This window comes from Mesocricetus auratus, unplaced genomic scaffold (assembly GCF_017639785.1).
Source record: "Mesocricetus auratus isolate SY011 unplaced genomic scaffold, BCM_Maur_2.0 Super-Scaffold_15014, whole genome shotgun sequence".
NCBI lineage: Eukaryota > Metazoa > Chordata > Mammalia > Rodentia > Cricetidae > Mesocricetus > Mesocricetus auratus.
Genome location: NW_024429186.1, coordinates 42,723,833 through 42,743,670, shown reverse-complemented (window position 1 = coordinate 42,743,670; position 19,838 = coordinate 42,723,833). Strand labels below are relative to the sequence as shown.

Below are 19,838 nucleotides of genomic sequence, written 5' to 3'. Positions count from 1 at the left end.
GTAAGTATGAACTCACATTTAGCTAAACATTAATGCATATGCAGGTATACAATAGACACGCCTATGCACATGCAGAACCTAATATACACACATGTATGTGTATTTTCTCCTTCTGTCAATGAGAGAACCCAGAGAACAATGACACCCCAGAAAGAAGAGTATCTTGGTTCTTATGTCATCCTCCAGTTACAGGAACCAGGGATTCTTGCAGAAATTATCAATTCTTGGGTCAGCATGTGTATAAGACAATCCTGGAAAGCCTTGTAAGTAAGGGAAATTACGGAAGTGTTTTAAACACACACACACACACACACACACACACACACACACACCAGCAATCTTGAGCTTGAGAAACACCGGTTGGGACCGAAGGAGACAGTGGGAGTTAGAGAGAGATATTTTTGTAAAGGCACTGTCCACTTTCACTTCCTTAATGCACAACAAACTGAGGAGTGGGCAATAGAGGTAATAGCCCTGTTGCCTATAGCATTTCTTACAGTTCTGACAAGGCATATATTAGTCTAATCATTCTGGGAAAGCTAAAGTTGAACATATGCATATTCTATGCCCCAGCAATTCCACTTACAGAAATACACTCAATAAAACATGCACATTTGTTCATGAAACAACATATACTAGAATGTCCATAACAGCACTGTTTATGAACCTAGAACATACACACTTGTCCTTTAATAGTGTAATGATAGATACATCCTGTCATACGCACATAAAGGATTATTATAAAGATGCAACATTAAAACCATAACTATGGGAATCAACGTGGATGGTTAACACAAGCACCCTGTGAAGACAAAGAGGCCGGTTACAAAATAATACTGCGTTGGCGATTTTCTTGTTGCTATAATCAAACATCTGATGAAAGCAACCCAAGGAAGGAAAGACTTAATTTTGGTCACAGTTTTGAGGATAGAGTCACAGAAGGGAAGTCATGGCAACCAGATCATGAGGCAGGTAGTCTGTAGGGAGTAGATGAAATCCTGAGTGAATATTTGTTATAGAGTTGAACATGGCTATGTCAAGGACCCCAGGGATTCAGTCCTGTGGGAATGACAAGACCTTCGCCTGGACTGAGTATGGATATTGATAGCGTGTACAGAAAATATCAAGCACAGTTTCTTCCTCCAGGATGATTGCAGCCTGAGACCTCTGCCCTTCAGAAACCTCCTACTGAGAGAAGCTAACTGGTCTACTTCCGCTGTGTATAATAAACCCACCCTCTTCATTCAGCTGTATATAATAAACCCCTTGCCTTCTCATTCCTGCTTCCTATAATAAATGTGCTGAGTCTCCAGGCTACTGCTGGGCTTCTCCATCATACCACACAGCTCACCTGGCCCCAGTTTTTCTGTGTGTATGTCTATTGTTTCTTTATTCCCCATCTCACCAGTCAGGTCAATCCCAACAGCTTGGGGGTGGCAGCACCAGTCATAGCGTCTCTTCAGTCAGGAAGCAGAGAGAGGTGAACGCTGGTGTTCAGTTCTATTTCATCCTGTTAAGACTCCAGCTCAGGGGTCTCAGAGCAGGTCTTCCTGCACAGTGAAACATTTCTGGAAACATCCTCATAGACACACAAAGAAATGTGTTTCCATGGTGATTCCAGATTGCATTGTGTTAACAAGAAAAACTGTGATTCCATTCATGCAATGTGCAGATGTGGACCAAAAACCTGTGAGTTTTAAATTCAGCTTAGGATAGTTGGGTGGAGACAGTGGCTGGGAGAGACATCTCAGGTGTGAGTAATATGTTTTTTTCCTGAAATGAGTATGTTACTGGGGTGTGCTTCACTGTGAAAATTATAGAGCTATACTCTTAAAAAATATCTCTTTCACCACATATAGTATAATTTCATAAAAAGCTTTGTGAAGTTTTCTCTTGATCCCATCTTTCCATCAAGTCAACACTCCACCTATCTCTTTCCCATTAAAGGAAATATTCTAGAATTGTCTTTGATCACTCTCTTGAACCCAACCCAGCAAGGCATCTTGTCAAGATTCTACATGGCAGACTCTAGTAAGGTCAGTGATGACCTACATACAACCAAATCCAATGGTCAGTTTATCAGGAATGGTTTCTACAGATTACCACTCTTTCCATACTCAGCTGGCTTACTGTCCTTTGAAGAATGAAGAAGCCTTGTGGCTTGAAAAACCAGGGACAGTCTGCTCTCTCCCTAGTTTATATCTTTAGCAAGGTGTAATATGATTGTTTTTCTGGCCCTGTGAGGGTCTGCCTACCCTTCTCTACCCCAAAGAAACATGCAGATGCTATATTAGTTATAAATACTGTTGGCCTTTGGCTAAGGTTTCTTATTTTCTAGCTTAATTATTCACCCATTTTCTAATAATCCATGTATTTCTACGTGGTCTTATCTTATCGGGGAAAAGGTCTGGTCCTCTTACTCCTTTGGGGTCTACATTGCATCTACTCAGCTACTCTGCAGAGAAGAGAAGAGAAAAGCAGAGAAGAGAGAGATTTCCTGCTCATCCCTGCTTATATAACTGATTCTGCTCTGCTACATCACTACCTACCTGGATCACATGGTGACTTCTCTTTACTACATTTCCCAGAATCCTACTCCACTCCTAGTTCCACCTGTCTTGCTTCCCTATTGGCCAAAAGTGCTTTCCTCACCAACCAATAAGGAAAACATAAACACAGCAGTCCATTCCCCATCATCTAGGCTTCTTCTTGGTAGTGGCCCCTCTGCATCCAGTTGCCTCCTGCATACTCACGCTTGGCAGTCTAACAGTCAGGTCAGACCTAACGAATCCCAAGCTGGCTTCCTGATACCCACAAGCATGTTTCTTGTTTCTGCCCCCTGATTATTTTCATGAATCTTCTCAGCTCTACTCCAACCCCCTAGGATCCCAGACCCTTGGGTTTTCCCCCACTACCAATAGCCAGAAATATTGATTTTTACCTTCAAAATACATCAGAATTTGCCCAATTCTTGCCTCCTCCACTGATGCAATCCTGGTCCAGACAATTATTTCTCATCTAGCTAATTCCAAGAAATTACAAAAAAACTTCTGCCCTTGTTGCTCACAAAGAATGGTCCTAGATAACACTAATTCAGATAGCCTCATTTGTCTGATCCTAATGCACTCCATATGATTTAGAAAAAAGACAAATTTACAAATGATGGACTTCAAAACTGTGACCTTATATTAGTAACCAATCTTCATCTTCCAAGACTGCATAGACACTGTGTCTTATCATTTTTTTGTCAGTCCCCAAACTGAAGGCCCAAATACAGCTGGGCTTTCCATAAACTGTCTTCAAGGTTTTCTCCCTGATATACAAATGCCTTGTTTCTCTTTATTCAGATGTTTACTCAAATGTCATCTTTTTATAAGGAATCTTCCATTTAAACTTTCATATGTATGTCTTTTAATACTCTTTCTTGGCATTATTTCTCTTTGACACTTGGTGTGTGTGTGTGTGTGTGTGTGTGTGTGTGTGTGTGTGTGTGTGTGTGTGCATATGCTTATTGAAGGAGCAACAGATTATCTTTCTCTTGAAGTAAGTTGCAAGCTATGAAGACTGTTTTGGTTTGGTTTGGTTTTTGTCTTTTTTCCCCCTCTCTTATTTTTTTTAATGCTCTGGCCCAAAGTGCAATCAGTGCACATCTGAGTCAAGGTCCACCTGCCTAAGGTATTCCAACTATTGCCATAAACCAAGCCATCCTTCTCCTACAGCATTCCCTGGAATCTTTGCTCCTGCAGGAGAGATTTGTTGGTTTTGATGATCAATCCAATTTTCACCAGCTTCATCAGGACTGTTTGTAACTATCATGATCTTGAGGAATTTGCTCCTTGGTGAAGACCACAGGGAGCTGAGTCAGAGGGCAGTTTTTCACCTGACCCACCCACCCATACATGTGATCTGCCTGCCGGTCTGGAAGGCTCAGGGCAGCTTGCTCTGCAAGCCCTCGCATCGCAGCCTGACATGTCACGGCCAGTCAAATGCCATCTGTCGGCTTATATAACTCAAGATCTGGAGCAATATTCAGTGTGAGATTTGTTGCCTAAATAGAATCATTTCAGACAGGAAAATTAAGCTTTCTGTTCCAGGAAAAGGAGAAACTGCCAGGAAATCTATTGTTTCTCCGAGTGTAAATGAACCTTATTCCAAAATATATAAACAAAGACGACAAGTTTTGTTTCACTAATATTTTCCTGCATTAAATTTTTTGTTCAATTTTGCTAAGGGCAAATGCATTCTTAAATTGAGAAGACAGGCTTATTAATGGAGTAGGAAATTATTCTTTTTATTGGATTATCAGCCTGTGTGCTAATGATTCAAATGAAATTCAGGATGAGGACAGAGGCAGAGTGCTCAGAACTGCAGACTTGGCAAACTTATTCTATAGAACACACTTCTCTTTCACAGGGAAGGAACACATATGACCCCCCCTCACCTCCCCATCTCACAGCAGAACCGAAGCCCTGATGTGTTTTTCTAACATTATTCTAACTAACCCAGTGCCTCCTTGAGTGACTAAAGAAAATCATTTTCTAAATAGCTGCCTGGAGTTGAGGGTCTAAACTGTAACTTGGTGTATCCCAGGTTCTCTCTCAGAGTTTACTCCCTTAAACACACAGTAAGTCTGTTGCCCTTGTTCTTGCTGGCTCTCTGGGGTCACATAGTGAGGGTTTACGCTAAATAGCACTCATTATTGTTTTCTACAAGGGACTAGAACAACTGTTCTCTGTGATTTATATTCTTTGAAGTAAAATCAGCCGATACAGAAAAGGGTAGCAGTGGAAATAAACATCAATGTGATTGCTACCTGAAGGCCAAATGGTTAAGATGTTCTGTGTACCCTTCTGAATTTTTTATATTCACATTTTGTCGGGGGGAAAATTATCCTACTACGTATTCCAAATCATATTGCTTCTGGAACCAGAGGAGGATAAGTTACATTGTGTAGTTGTTTAGATATCAAAGAGAATCCGGCCATTTAGAGTGAAGAGGATTAAGACAGAGAAGAAAGCCGGGCGGTGGTGGCGCACGCCTTTAATCCCAGCACTCGGGAGGCAGAGGCAGGCGGATCTCTGTGAGTTCGAGGCCAGGCTGGACCGATAGCCTCCAAAACAATACAGAGAAACCCTGTCTCGTAAAACCAAAAAAAAAAAAAAGACAGAGAAGAAAACAAATTGGGTAGACTACAATGGCTGCTCGCCCAGAATGGCTGGCTGGTGGACAACTGGGTAACTGTGTTTAGTTAACTTTAGCCAGTTCTAAAAAACATCATGTGGGCAGAGACCAGTCAGATGTGAGAATCCAGAGAAAAAGGCCTGTACAGTGGCAGGAAGACACACATGCAACAGCACTGGGGCAGGAGTGAGCCCAGAGGGCAAAACAACAGCAAAGGAAGCCCAAGAGCTAGCACGGGACGAGACAGACTAGAGCCACAGGTAGCGTTGCCAATGGAAATTCTCTTTCCCGGTTTTTCAACCCCTTTCAGTTTGACGTTAGCCTGTACTTGATATTCTTCCGATGTTTGCATTTACAACTTTCCACAAATACAGATTTGGGGATTACAGTCTTTCGAGGTAATTATATTTAACTGTAACATAACATTGCTTATTTTTATTATTTATCTTTAAAAGTTAGCATACAAACGAATGAATTTTACTGTGCCATTTTCATACACATGAGTTATGATGCTTTGTTCTAATCTAGCCCTCTCTCCCGTGGCCTCCCCAATACCCCCGATCCTCCTCAGCTGGTACCCTTCCCACATTCTGTCCTGTCTGCTTTCACATCACATGAATTCCACTACTCTGTGTCCCATCCCTTAAAATAGCTTCCTTCTATTCATGATACCCTTTCTAGTTTTACTATCCTCAAATATATATATGTGTGTATGTATATATTATACACATATATAGCACATGTACGCATATACACATAACACATATTAATATTATAATGTGCATATAGATAACACACATACATAGTTACAAATCTAGGTCCCATGTATGAGAGAAAAACATGCAGTATTTGTCTCTCTGACCCTGGCTTATTTTGTTTAACATCCATCTTCCTGACAAAGCCATGATTTCAATTATCTTTGCAGTTGAGTAAAACCCCATTGTGTGCATGCACTATATTTTCCTTGTCCATTCATGTGCTGATGGACATTCAGACTGGTCCCACGTCCTGAATATTGTGAATCGTGCATCCATAAACAAGGATGCACATACATCGCTGTGGTGGTTTGACTTAGTCTTCAAGTATATGCTCCAGAGTGGAATAGCTGAGCTGTATGTATACCAGTTACTTTTTGTTGTTGTGATAAAATACCGTGACCAAAGGCAACTTGTAGAAGGAAGGGATTATTTGGGCTCATAGTTCAAATATAGTCCATAGTGGTAGGAGAGGCACAGCCACAGGTGTTTGAAGCAGAAAGCTGAGAGATTACATCTCCAGTGCACAGAGGAGGGTCAGAGAGGTGAGGTAGGGCTATAAACTCCCAAGGCACAGTCCCCAAGGATGCTCTTCCTCCAGCAAGGCTTCTTGCCTGCAGTCCCTTAACTTCCCCAAACCACATCAAAACTTTGCAAGAAGAACAGTTCTCACCAATGTAAGTAAACTGACCCTAAATGAATCCTGCATCTACTGTAGGAGTGGAAGAGAGGATCTGATGGACCACACTTTAAAGTACAGGAAGCCGCATTCCCGAAAGAGGTGCTTTCCGAAGGGCATAATTCCAGGGACACGTTAAATTACATGTGGACCTGGGAAAGCCCGGAAAGGACTGAAACATACAAGAAGAAACCAATGAGTAGGTTTAGAAGCGCACAGATGTCTCAGAGCCACAAGCAAGCCCAACTTGTTGAACCAAAGAAGGAAGAAAGACTGTTTAGTCATCTCCATTCCTAAAATAAGCACCTGGTCTAGGTGCCTGTGGGTTAAACTGGGCCTTCAGATGTTCCTCGATGGAGATCAACAGCTGTAGCTTTTTCAGAGATCAACAGCTGTAGCTTTTAGACTGGGACAGCGAAATCTCCATTGCTGAGTGACTTTTCTAGAAAATTAGAGAGAGAACAATGGCTAGGAGGTAGAAGCGGGAGAAAGGATTTGAGGGCCACATTTGGACAAGCTATAAAAATTTTCTTGTCACTGCTCATATATTGGATGGTATTTAAATTAAATATTATAATTGTTCCCATTAAATTTACCCTGGCTCATCTTTTTCCCTTTTCTACTTCTCTAGGTGGGAGCTGCGTGGACTTATTACTCTGAACAAGGTATGTTCAACTGACAGAGAAAAAAATAAAAACACCCTTAAAATAGTAATAAGATAAAATCAAGCCGCAATAAAAATGAGTAAGAAGCGTTGGCCACAAATGGTGAAGATAAGCATAGAGCTAGCCTTTCTCTCCAGATGTCTGAGGGTGGCTTAAATGACTTTTGGAGGTTTCCTTTGGGGATCAAAACGCTCTAGCGATTAACATGCTCGACGGGAGAAATAGTCGAGTTCATTTGTCTATTTTTAAAGACTGTACTCTCTGTCTGTAGATGCATACCTGTGAAGACGTTTTAAATCCTATTTCTTTCAGCTCTCGTTTACGTGGGAAGCGAGTGGGTAACAGAGTGAAAAGCCGAGGGTGGAGGTGCTGTGTCTAAAGTTACAGGAAGACATCGATCATTCTGGTGAGGTGCCGCGATACGGTGATGACCAGGCTTCTTCAATGATTTCCTAGCAACAGCTTCGTAAACAAAAGAAACAAAACCACGCAGAACAAACAAAAAACAAAAAAAGCATGTTAAATCTAAGAATGTTGCTCTTGACAAAGTGTACAATTCTCAGGGCCTGCATTGTAAAGCGGTAAGAAATCAATTTGGATACAGGGTTTCAGACAATCTGCGGCAGGGGCCCTGCTGAGAGCCTAATCATTCCCAGTGGGAGAGGCTGTGCTCTTTGTCTAGGGAAAATCAAGTGGACATGCGTTAGAAAGAACAAGTTTCTGCCACACAGGACAGTGCATTCATGCACCCACGAAGTAATCTCAGCTCTTTGGCGGTGGGGACAGGAGGACCAAAAGTTCCAGCCACTTACTGAGTTCAAGCCCAGCCTGAACTACCTGAGAGCAATTCTTATGTGTGAGTTCTGCAACAAACACAAAAATGCTGAGAAGCAAAACTAAAACATGTATTTTGAGTCAAGTAGCAGAATCCACAAACATGTAGTTAATAGCATGCAGGTTATAAAGCATAATCCAAAAATCAACAAAAACATCACATATCAGAACTTTTAGGGCAGTTGCAGGTATTTTAACATCTGTGTAAAGTCACGAAACACAAAACGGAACATGAGTGTGCAATTCACCACAAATGTTCAATTCTTAACTCTCCTCTACCAGCATTGGCCAATTTTAAACCTTTCAGAGTGAATGAAGAGACTATGATCAGTCAGATCCCAAAACATAGCCTTCTGCCCTCTGCTACAGCAATATCATATCTATATAGGACACATACACCAGAAAAGTGAGATTGTGCAATACAGATTCTAATACAACAAAGGAGACATGTGGATATGTACAGCCAAAGACCCTCTCTATATGGAAGACTCAAATCAAACCCACTGAAAGAATTTGACTCAGTGCCCTCTCCAGAAGTAGTTAGCAAACACAGAAGTTAGACACAAGGTACTCATGATACTCATGTCATCAGCAGGACCCCCAGCCTTGCTTGGCTCAGGGATGGACTTGAATGTTCACTGAGGAATCCAACTTTGCTAGCCCTTCTCCTAGGTCATGTTGTGGTTGGACATGCTTATATACTCCTGGGGTGGATGGTGCCAAGTGACTCACCTTGCTGAGTCATCCCAAACTGGCTGGGCATGTAGAATTAGTGATTTAATTAAAGTGCCCTTAGGAGTGTTTAGAGCGAGGCCCCACCCTCTCCCTTCTTGCTCTGGGTGTAAGTGACACAGGACAGAGCTCCACACCGGATGTGATTAATATGAGACAGTCTTGAATAGTTTCTTGTTTGTTTATTTTTAGCTAAAAGAAGGGGAGTCTGGCCACTTTTTATAGGTTTAATAGAGGAAAAGTCAACCTCCCAAGTTTTCTATCTATGAAAAAGAATGCTGGGAAACAGCCGTGGGCAAACGAATAATTATATCCTCCATCTCACCTTCTATGTGTGGGAAAGTCTTACCTACTTCTGTCTTTGAATTGGTCCTACAGATACAAGAGTATAAGAAAGTTCTAGTAGTTAAGGCTGTGAATCCTTAGGGAATGTTGTCCACATCTATAAAACCCATACTCTAACGATAGAGACAAGGAGACCATGAGTTCTTGACCAGCCTAGGCTACATAGCAAAATTCTGACTTGAAGCAAAGCAAAACAGAGCACAAACAAAACCTTGAACTTAAGTCTTTACAGTTAACCAAAGATGTCCACATCAATAACTTACATTGTTTGATGTGTTGTTTTATTTTTAAAGTAGGGTTTTACAATGTATATCAGGCTGGGCTTGAACTCAAAGAGATCTGTCTGCCTTGGACTCTGGAGTGCTAGACTAAAGCACTGGGCATGGGTGGGTGTGTGTGTGTGTGTGTGTGTGTGTGTGTGTGTGTGTGTGTGTGTGTATGCACACCATTTCTGTATCAAGTGAGTCAGAATAGTTCTCTGTGTATGTGTTGTTTTTAAAAATTCAAAATCACCATAATATGTATATGATGTCCATTGTACACATAGTTTTCATTGTTCCTTACTAGTGTAGATAGGAACTCTTCATGAGAAATGTTGCAATAGAAGCCACTAAGTCCCCACAAATATATACTCCACCCTACTCCAAAATATACAGAAGAATGATAGTCTAGAGAAAGTGGACACTTGCACCTTACTGTAATTTTTCCAAAACAGGAAGTGGTCTGTAGAGCAGCAGAAACAGGAAGCTAATGCCTTCCCCTTTCATTTTCTCTGAAGCTATGATCCAAGGCAGGGATGCAAAGTGTTTTAAGCCCCATCACTCCCCGCAGAAGAAGACACAATTAAAAACATCGAAGGCCAGAATTAGAGAAAAGCATTTTCTAAACATGTTAAGAAACAACGCTCAGCATGTGGTATGCACACATGCATGTACTAAGTAATGGAGAATGGGATTTCTTTAGATTACTTTTCTTTAAGAGCTTAACATTACTTCTATTTTATCCTAGTCTCAAAAATACATTCTTGGATTTTGGAATATTGTCTCACAGAAGAATCAGTCATGATCTGTTATTATATACATGGTGTAAATACTACTGTCTACTTCGGCAATTACTATAAAGCTGACAAGCTTATGGTGTATGTGTGTGCATGTGTGTGTACATGTATGTGTCTGTCTGTGTGTGTGTGTGTGTGATTTTAAGCAGCCCATACAACAATTTGATTGTATTGGTTCTAGACTCTCCCTTCCTCTCTCCCTCTTCCTTTCCCTCCCTCTCCCCTCTCAATGTTGCTGACTTGTCTCGCAGGCTGTTCCCCCTATGTATCTCTCTATCCATGCTAGTCATTGAATAACTTCTACTTCCTCCAAGGGTACATTGTCTCTCCCTCATCCCGCTCTGGTTAACAGGTCCTCTACAAGAAGAATAATATCCGCTTATGAACTATTTCTCTCCCTTGGACTCCTTTCATATCCACTGTCCTTACATTTTGTGCCAAAATATCTCATTACAAGTGTTTGAATATTTGTTTTAAAAGTCATTTGCTGATGGCTCACTGTGTGCATGCAGGAGTGAAGGACTGGAGCTCATCCAAATGGTTTTCAGTGGAAGATTAGCTAAATAAATTATGATGGCTTTATGAAATAGAATACCTTAATACAACCATGGAATATACATCTGCTTCTTGTCATGAAAGGCTATTTGAGACATTTTTTCTTTTTTTCTTTTAGAAAGTGGGTTACAGATGGTATGTTTAATACAAAGGCATTTATATGAGCATACGTATTTTCATGGAAATGATTTAAGAATGATTTATTCTGAATCATCAGAAGGGGCGGCCTCCATAGAGTGAAACTAACAATTCTTTAATTTTATTACCATTTTTTCCGTATCTGTATTTAGTTTTGTGACAAACTGTGTAGGCTCACATTGCAAAAGAACATTTCTAAAATATAGTAATATTTGTCCCTGCTTCTCAAAGTCATGTCCTAGGGACTTAATTTGCCTACTTTCTCATGATGACCCCACTTTATGGAGTAGGAACCAGGAGAAAATGTCAAACATGAGAGGACAGAAGATACACAGAGGCTTTATTGGCTTCCTATCTTCCCTCTGCATTCTAGATCCGGTATCTAACACACATACAGCCTTGGAGTCCAGTGTGCCTCCTTCCCTGGTGACAAAAGCAAAACGTCATCTAAATCTCTCAGGGTCACACACCTGACTCTGGGCCAAGGCAGAAATCTATACTTCACAATGCCCTGTTGCCAGTGTCTGATTTATTTGCCCACAGCTCGGATGGCAATATAGATCCTAGTTGATGCTGTCTTTGAAGATCATGGCCAGGGGAGTTCCCTGTGTACCCAAGATGAGGGTATCCAGGGTGATGTTTGACCGGTTTAAACAAACCTACTAGCCACAGTTCATTTAGTAGTACCCTGTGTGTGTGAAGTTGTATAAACAGTTGCAACAACTTCTCATTATTCTTATCTGCTCAGTAAATGACTTAACAACCAAGGAGACTCATTGCTGTCCATTTGTTTGCCTTATTCCAATCTTGAAGTATGTAATAAAGCTGCACATGTTAATGAGTCTTCAATGATTCAGACGAGGCACTCCTCACATTGATTTAGCTCAGTTTTACAATAATAAATGTATCCATGAATTAATGGCTCCTAAAGCAATGCATGAGGTTTATACATTGATTTCTGGATAAACAGAATTGCTTATGACCATGTGCCAAGTGCTAAGCGAACCCCAGTAAAATGGGTAGAGAAGATAGTGTTTACATACTTCAGGACCTCTAAGGCTGGTCTAGGCTACAGACAGTAGAGGAAACAGTTGTTCTCGGAGGAAGTAAGCACTGTGGTAGTTGCCCCCACTCTCTCTGGGCTGATAACTCTCAGCCCCCAACTTTCTTACACATATTCAGCTATTTTCAGGATATTTGCACTTGCCATGTTCCTCAGCAAAACAGAAGAAACTCTGAGTATTTAAACAGAGTTTAGGGCCTGGAGAGATGCCTTAACTGGTAAAGTGTTTGCCATGAGAGTACGAACCTAGATCCCCAGGACCCACGTTAAACAGCCAGGCACAGTGGTGCGTGACCATAATCGCAGCACTGGGGAAAGGCAGAACCTGGAGTTTCCCCGGCCATCCGGTCTAGACGAATCGTTGAACCACATCCAGTGAGAGACCCTATCTCAAATGATGATGAGGAGGAGGAGGAGGAGGAGGAGGAGGAGGAGGAGGACGAGGAGAACAATCAAGAAGGAGACCCAACATGGATTTCTGGCCTCCTCACGCATGGACATGCACACACATGTGCATGCAACCACACCCACACACTTAGACAGCAAACTGAGAATAAAACAACATGGTAAATGAAATACTGCACAGGGGAGAGAAGAGCTCAAAGTCTAAACAACAAACACCGGGGAGCCCTCACTCTAGCAACATCAGAGAGTCACCACCACACCAAGAGCGGAGGGACAAAGAAAAGCAGCTAGGGTGCAAAGCTCCTGACAGCCCCTAGAACACAAGATCGGAGTGCCTGGAGGAGCCTGAAGTGAGGCTGCTTGGAGAGAGAGAGCTGGAGTTCCAGAGATGAGACATCCAGTGATACAGACGACGTCTGAGGCAGAAAGGGAGGAGTTGTATGGGCTTTCCCTTCCTTCTGTCCTCTGATCCCTTGCCAGGACCTCTCGTTGCCAGCTGACACGAGAACCTGGAGCTAGGAAGTGATCTCCAGTGACACATTCAGGGCAGAGGCAGAGCAAGGAGAATACTCCATGGACCAGCCGTACAGGCCTCATTCTCACCTCAAACATTCAAAACTTGAGTGCTACGTTTTGAGTATGAAATGCCTCCAGACAGACTCGTGATTTAGAACATTTGGCCCCTACTGGTACTGTTTTAGAAGGTTGTGAGTGTCCAGAAGGTGGAAACTGGGGGAGAAAGTCCATCACAGGGGTTAGGCTTTCAGGTTTCATAGCCCAGCTCTGCTTCCGGTCCCCTGTCTCTGCTCCTTGGTGAGTTCCATGTCATAAGACATTGCTGTGGGATCCTGCCTCCATAGAGCCTCCTGACACCCTGCCTTCCCCACTGTGACGGACTATGTTCCTCATTGTGAGCTGAGATACACGCTTTCTCTCTCGCATTGTTTCTTTCGGGTGAGCGATCAGTCCAGTCACAACAACCGGAAAAGCGACACTTTGAACTTCACTTTCTCACAGCCCAGCCCCATTTTCCAGAAATCTTTCTATCAGACCCTGTTCTAATGATTGCTGCCAACAATGCCCAAGTCAGAAGTGTGGGTGTCATTCCCTGATTCCTCCAGGTCCTCACTCTAACAGTGGGCCGCCAAGTCCTCTGACCTCTGTGTCCTTCATCTGAAACAACCGTCTTCCCTCCCAACAGTAGTCTCCTCTCAGGTCACCTTCATCTCTAGCAAGAGATTCCTCATCCGTCTCTCACTCTTCTGATCACCTCTCAGTATCCTTATCATTCGTTTACCCAGAGGGAAAGAACAAGTTGGAAGATGTCAGTTTCTGTGTAAAGTCTTTCCTTCATAATCCAACCCCTTCCTCTTTCAGCCTTGTTCACTTGCCCATTCATTCAGAAAGCGTCCATCAGGTAGTGACTGGGAAAAGTAAGGGGATTGTCCCTATCTTGAGAAGGCCAAGCTGTCATCACCCAGCAGCGCATTTCACATTCCCTCCCTCTTTCCTCTATCCTGGTTACCCCCTCCCTCTCTCACTGCTTACTCCTAACTCAGCCTTATTTTTTCTTCACATCTAAGATGAATCTCCTTCCAAGTAGTCATTTGTCACTCTTCAAGTCTGGACTCGTGTCCTTTCTCTGTGTCCTCATAGAACCTCATACAGACTTCTTTTGTGAGATAACTATGCCTTATTGAAACTGTTGCCTTTACTGCCTAATTCCCCAAGCAGTATATAAATTTCTGGAGAGCAAGAACTCTGTTTTATTCGGTACATTTTAATGACCTAACACAGTTCTGGGCATATCATATCCTCCAAACCCTTATTCATTTAATTAATTCACAAGTACAAACTTCAGTGGGAAGATGCCCTGTGAGGGCTGCCTCACCCGAGCCCAAGGGATGGTGAAGTGGTAGGAACACAGGTCGGAGAAGACTTCTCTGAGAAGGCAATGTCTAAACTGTATTTTGAAGGCTATGTGGGAAATGTTGTTGGCTTTAGGAAGTAGAGGAAGAAGGAGGAGACGAGGAGGAGTGATGGTTCTAGATCCCTGAAAAAGAGAGGAGGTGACAAAGTCCAAAAACAAGAGCAGAGATAAGTACTGGGAGCAGGAAAGGCATCTGTGTCTAGACACAGAGATAAGGACTGGAGCAGATGTCACTGGCTGTGTCAAAAGGGTTGCAGGAAGCCCGGAGAGTTCTGCTCCAAATGCCTCCAGTTTCTGTGTGAAGTGTTGGCACTCATGGCCTCTGACAGGGATAGGGAATTGAAGAGGCTGGAACCACCAAGACAACATAAATTCCTTATAGACTAAAAATGTTTACCACATTTATTGGAATTAGAAAACCATAAGGTACTGTAAAATACAGTTAATGCTCTACTGAATGACATGAAACATAATTTAACCTTTTTAAAATTTCCAATGAGCCAGGTGTTGATGGTGCACGCCTTTAATCCCAGCACTCGAGAGGCAGAGGCAGGCGGATCTCTGTGAGTTCGAGGCCAGCCTGGTCTACAGAGAGAGCTCCAGGACAGCCTCCAAAACAATACAGAGAAACCCTGTCTTGAAAAAAAAAACTTCCAATGACTATAGATTATGGGGACTCCTCAAATTATGATGAGATTATATCCTGATAAACCCATTTTAATTGGAAATACCATATACTATAAATACATTTACTACATGCAACCAACCAGGAGTCACATCTAGCAGCATGGTACACGGGAGAGTGTTGGTTGTTCTCCTGATGCAGGAGGCTACCTGGCAATTGTGATCAGATGTTACCCAGTCCTACAAGAGAGTGCTGTATTGCAAACCACTAGCCTGGGAAAGGTCAAAATTCTCAGTGTGATTCCCACTGAATATTTATTAGTTTTGGCCTGCATATACATGTGCATCCCACATGCATGCCTGATGCCCGGGGGAGTCAGCAGAGGGAGTCAGAGCCCTTGGAACTGGAGTTAGAGATAGCCGTGAGACACCATGTGGGTGCTGGGAATTGAACCCAGGTCCTCTGTAAAACCAGTCAGTGCTCTTACCACTGAGTCATCTCTTAGTCCCTGGAATATGTATCAGTTTTACACATTTTTCTTTGAAAATCAAAAGGCTGCTAGGCCAAGTCATCGTAAGTCGTTTTTATTCTTATAGATGTCAACAAAATGGCAATATAATTGGCCTGAAAGCTTGAGAGGACAGGAAGTGCTGGCTGTGGAAGTTTCTGGGTGAAAGAGTCATACCTTTCCACTGTGAGCAAATGTCATCCTGCACAATAGGAAAAAAAATGCTCTCCTCCTCCTGCACTGCTCTCAGTGCTCTGCTTATGATGTCACAGGTAGGAAACTCAAACTGCTCTTCTTCTCCATCGGCACACTCCACAGAGAACATGTCTGTGACCAAACTGCATGAGAATTTACCCATACCAGCCAGATTTGGGTCACTAGTTGATTGTGCTACACTCAACTCTGATGCCGTGTGATGGCATCAGATTCCAGAGGTCAAGGGTTCAATCTCAAAAGACTGCTCCCGATTTCACATACAAGCATTTAGTCCCCAGGTTGTCAGAGCTCTGGTGTCACTTGGAGGTTCCCACAGCTCCCTCCTTAGACTCAACAATGTGTTACAGTAGCCCATAGAACCCAGAAAATGGCTTATTTGCTATTGCTTACTTGTTACAAAAAAAGTAATGAGTGCTACAGATGAACCACCAGATGAAGAGGTATTTTAACGCAAGGTTCAGAAGGGTGCCAGCCAAGGCAGCGGCTCCTTGGAACCGATATGTGGTGTACATGGACATGTTCACCAACAGGGACGCTCTCTGAATGTCATATACTGGGCAACTTAGTGGAGGCTTCCCATCAGCAGGATCGGTTATTAACTCAGCTTCTACTTCCCCGCTTCCTGGAGGATGGGGCAGAAATAGAAAACCCCAAACTCCTAATCCTGCTTGATATTTCTTTGGAACATCAACAAGGGTCATTTTGTAGAAATACAAGATGCTCCTATGATTCAGGAAATTCCAAGAGATAACTGCTTCTGTGTCAGAAGCCAGGGTCAAAGACCAAACATTAGAATGAAAGATCTACAAATACCCTGATCACTCAGGAAATTACAGGCGTTTCAGGAGCTCTGTGACAGGAACCAGGCCAGAAATCAAATACATATTTTGTTTAACCAAGTCCCTTGTTTACAGATATGAATCTGGAGTTCCTGTGGCTTTGACTCCAGATCCCCACCCGTAAAGAAAGGTTTTGATCACAATCAATTGGGTCTTAATTTTTATGCTTAACATGTAAGAGGATTTTAGTGGACCTAAGTAGTGTGCTGTAAATTCTGGTCAGAAGGTAGTGTTTTTGAGGATGTTTTTGTGAGCGGTATTCAAAGAATTTTTTAAATTGACACAGCTTCCACTTATCAAGCCATAAAATCCCCCAGGGCGAAGAACTCATTGCAGTGCACATACACACACACACACACACACACACACACACACACACACACATTAACCTAAACAACAAAGGATTGAATAGTCAATCTCTTCTATAAGTTAAGTTCTTTAATATGGATAACTATGAAACATCAAGTTAAAAGTATCACTTTATTGAAATGAATAGTAACAATGTATTAAAAACGTTTAAATCTACTTGAGCATTTGTTGGTGACATTCAGACCAGCAGAACATCAGAAAGATCTCACAGTGTGAGAGGGAATCATTTTTCTTTGCTACCCATCTGTCCTTTCGTGTTCACCTCTACTTCTTTATCCCAGTTCCCCCTAGGGGAGAAAAAAGTCAGTCCATTTTGTACTTAGAGATAAATACTTGTACTTTTCTGCAACTGTTCTACATATGTTTGTACAACAAAAGAAACTTCTCTAACCGTGAATAAATCAATAGATATTTATTTGCCTAAGACTGACAACAAAAAATGTTACAACAAAGTTACAACAGCCACCAGGTTACTAAGTTCAGTCAGTCTGGAAATTTGGGTAATACACTAAAGTAGCTCCTGAGATTGGCTTTCCTGGAAACATACTCGGAACTCAAAAGTTGGGGGAAAAGGATTTCTTGAGGAGAAATCAAAGAGAGGAAGGCAGACTTGGGGAGTGGGAGAAGGCATGGACAACCTGTTTGTCATTGAGGCTTCAACAGGGAGCTGGGTTGGCCTTTCCAAGATGCTTTAGACTCAGGAGACTGTGCTGTGCCATCGCACTAGCAACTAGCTAGCTATTGGCTGCAGTCTACCCCATAGGGGGTGATACAGACTTTGGCAAGTCCTCCTCTATAGCTAGAGACATTGCTGCAAGCTTCCAGCTGATAGTCTCAGCAGCCACAGCTGAATGTGCCGGTGATGGCGCAGGCTGGGGTGGGGACATCATGTAAAGTAGTTCCCAGGTCTCATGTGGGCAGCTCCATATGCAATAGCACTTGAGGCCTGTGGTCATATGGTCTCTTTAACGGTGGCCATAAGCCTACCAAGCAACATTTTAGATGGTTTGTAGCTCTTCATAGCCTTGTGCCACAGCCCCCAGAAGCCTATGCTGTGACTTTCACTTCAGAACCTGTCATGAATTTAAAATAACATTTGTTCCACCCCAAATGTTTCTGACATATTCATCTTAATAGTGATATTGACCACAAAAGGGCAAAAGTAGTAACCTTGAGTGGAAAAAAGTTCCTCTCAAGTATTAAAAAGGTGTGGTTCTCTCTAAAGTTCAACTCTATGTGATAATCTTATTTCTTCATATTTCATTTCTCTTATTGAGTTTCGTTGGGCCTCATACTAGCAACGTTGACATGAACACAGACTTCATGGAAAATGCACAAAGGTACATAAAATCAGTGTGTGAAAGTAACAAATGAAGGGCTATGACTGGCAGACTTAAAGATGCTGAATTTTGTGTGTCTGTTGGCTACTACTGGATGCCTATTAGATGCTATGTGCAATTGCTTATGCTTTTCCCCCTATGGGTTGCATTTTGAGAATGAAATCGGACTAGTTTTTAGCCAGGTGGTGTATGTCTCTATCCCAGTCCTCTGAGGCAGAGGCAGGAAGATTAGGGGTTCAAGGTCATAGAGACTCAACAAGATTGAGAGTTCAAGACCAACCTTAGCTACATAAGCCTGTTTCAAAAATAGTTTTATTTAATTCTACAAGTCCTTTAACCCATCATTAGTTATGTCAAGTACTAAAAAGAACTATTGCCAGGCGGTGGTGGTGCACGCCTTTAATCCCAGTACTCGGGAGGCAGAGGCAGGCGGATCTCTGTGAGTTCGAGGCCGGGCTGGACCGACAGCCTCCATAAAAAAAAAAGAACTATTAAAAATGCCTTACTATCAGCAAATGACTTTATCAAAAGCTCATTCAGCTCAAGCACTGTGTATGTTTGATATTGTGATGCTTCTTTTCTAACTGACCGTGTAAAGTCATTAAGACTCTTTGATCCAGGATGCAGAGATGACTCTGTGATTAAGAGCACTGGCTGCTCCTCCTCACACAGGCAAAACATCAATAAAATTTTTAAAAAGTAAAAAGACTCTGATCTTTTGAAATGAAAATATCCTGATGATGTAGGAAATCTAAAAACAATTCCAAATTTTTCCTATATAATTTTTAAAAATGCAACACTATTGTTTCTTTAGTTTTAAAGACACATACACAATGATGATGATATTGTAATAATTGGGTCTTAACATTTTTCGGAAATCATTATAAACCGTGGTCATACTCAAACAATTGTTGAGACTGGCACATGAATGTAGAGTCTGCAATTGTGAAGCAAACCCAGTATTTTGAAAGAATAGCCATTGGTGTGTGACTAGCTTTGGAAATATGTCTGTGAGTTGTCAGATAACACTGAACAGCAACTAATTGGAATGCAACAAACAAAAATTTCCCATTCAGATTGGTCAAACAGCTCTAACAACAAAAGTCTTCTAATGACAACTGTTTGTTATTCCAGTGATGTCTGAAGTTACAAGGAAGGGTTCCTGCCAATTCTTTTGAAACTAACAATACTATAGCATCTATTTGGTTGAGTCAGGCTTGGTGGTACAGGCCTGTAATTCCAACACTTTCGAGGCTGAGGTGAGGAGACCGTGAACTGAAAGCCAACTTGAGCTTGAGAGTGAGGCCCTGTCTCAGACAACAGCAAAATGTTGTTTTGACGAAACCTAAGTACCACTAGGGACCTAGATGTTTCGAGAACAAACTATGGGAACTATGCTCTAAAGTTCTTGCACTAAACTTTGTTGTACATTAATTCTTTGGAAAAATATTAATTCACAACTTTGCCACTTTTACACTGTAGATAGAAAATATGACTGCTTTTATAGAAAACAATGTTGATAGGAAACACTGGTCAATGTTTTTTTTTCTACATACGGAAGTCCAATAATTTTATGAAACCAATTGTCAGCAAAATTTGTAA

General features: G+C 42.0%; 2 long non-coding RNA genes across 2 annotated transcripts in view; one reads left to right on the top strand and one right to left on the bottom strand.

Moving 5' to 3' along the window:
- Positions 1 to 7,618, bottom strand: part of LOC121139337 — a 40,050-nt gene extending 32,432 nt beyond the window's left edge. Inside the window, exon 1 of the long non-coding RNA XR_005876275.1 lies at positions 7,560 to 7,618. This is a non-coding gene — a long non-coding RNA (uncharacterized LOC121139337). The remainder of the gene's footprint in view (positions 1 to 7,559) is intronic.
- On the top strand, positions 5,362 to 7,677 carry LOC121139338. The gene is made up of 3 exons (XR_005876277.1): positions 5,362 to 5,441; positions 7,247 to 7,280; positions 7,593 to 7,677. It is a non-coding gene; the product is annotated as an uncharacterized LOC121139338 (long non-coding RNA).
- The last annotated feature ends 12,161 nt before the right edge of the window (positions 7,678 to 19,838 follow it).